Source organism: Nannospalax galili, unplaced genomic scaffold (genome assembly GCF_000622305.1).
Source record: "Nannospalax galili isolate Female #2095 unplaced genomic scaffold, S.galili_v1.0 scaffold580, whole genome shotgun sequence".
Lineage (NCBI taxonomy): Eukaryota > Metazoa > Chordata > Mammalia > Rodentia > Spalacidae > Nannospalax > Nannospalax galili.
Window position 1 is genome coordinate 421,026 of NW_008345762.1, and position 648 is coordinate 421,673.

Here is a 648-nt window from a genome sequence, read left to right on the forward strand (position 1 = left end):
TACAGAACATTATAAGGGAATACTTTAAAAACCTATATGCTACCAAATTCGAAAACCTAAAAGAAATGGATGCATATCTAAAGGCATGGGAACCACCAAAACCAAACCAAGAAGAGATTAACAGCTTAAACAGACCCATATCACAAAAAGAAATTGAAACAGTAATACAAAACCTCCAGACTCATATTGTGTAAGTCAGAAAAGTCAGGTAGACATCTAAAATATAGGAATATTAAAAAGCAATAACTGCCTACATCACAAACATGGTATGCCATATGGTAATGCCTGAAATAATTCATCCATTAGCAGCTGCCTAACCAACTAGGGAAACAGGCATTACTGTCAGTAATTTCTTGTGTTGGAAAGGCTTCCTACCCACAACTATATGCACACAAGCCAGCTTACTTCTTCCTTCCAGAGTACACGTTTTATCAGTGTTTACAACATGTAGACATCTTGAGACTTAGTACAAAATGGGAGATTAAATTTTGAAATTCGTTAAAAAAAAAAAAAAAGCCCAGGACGAGATGGATTTACAGCAGAATTCTATCAGACATTTAAAGAAGATCTACATCCAATACTACTTAATTTATTCAAAAAGATAGAAATGGAGGGAGAACTTCCAAATTCCTTCTATGAAGCCAGCAT